The 476-nt window shown below is 28.2% G+C and overlaps 1 protein-coding gene across 1 annotated transcript in view; it reads left to right on the top strand.

Moving 5' to 3' along the window:
• Positions 1 to 476, top strand: part of LOC119591842 (zinc finger protein PLAG1-like) — a 38,482-nt gene that overhangs the window by 29,509 nt on the left and 8,497 nt on the right. The gene's annotated exons all lie outside the window — the stretch shown is intronic.

Genomic DNA, 476 nt, shown 5'->3' with positions numbered 1-476 from the left:
TATCCCCCTCTAATGTAGAGGACTTTTGATGTTCCTTCATTTCCCCAAGTTGTTAGGAGGGGGGTTTATATCCAATAAAAAAAAGGTGAAATAATTTCAAACTTTTTTTTAAAAATAGTTAACAAAATTTGTAAAATTCAAAGACTTGTATAGAACATTTGATTAATGCTTTACAATTTTTAACTATTAGAATTTTGATTTTCACTCTGAGTAAGCTGCTCACAAAATTATTTGAATTATTAAATATTACGAGTTGGTCTTGACTCCTGTTTTTTATGTTCATGTCTTTTCTTTACATGTATCCAAAGTTTTCACTTTCTTGATAGTTAAAGTAATCTCACTTACAATGAAAGAGACCTTGAAATTACTAGATTTGATAAATTAATATGCATTCTTTAAAAAGTCTCTTGAATTTCATTTAAAATAGAACTTCCAACCTGATTTTCAGATCACCTCATCTTGATGACTGTTCACTC

This window comes from Penaeus monodon, chromosome 29, assembly GCF_015228065.2.
Source record: "Penaeus monodon isolate SGIC_2016 chromosome 29, NSTDA_Pmon_1, whole genome shotgun sequence".
Classification (NCBI taxonomy): Eukaryota; Metazoa; Arthropoda; class Malacostraca; order Decapoda; family Penaeidae; genus Penaeus; species Penaeus monodon.
The sequence above is the reverse complement of the archived record's forward strand: the minus strand, read 5'-3'. Positions and strand labels throughout refer to the sequence as shown.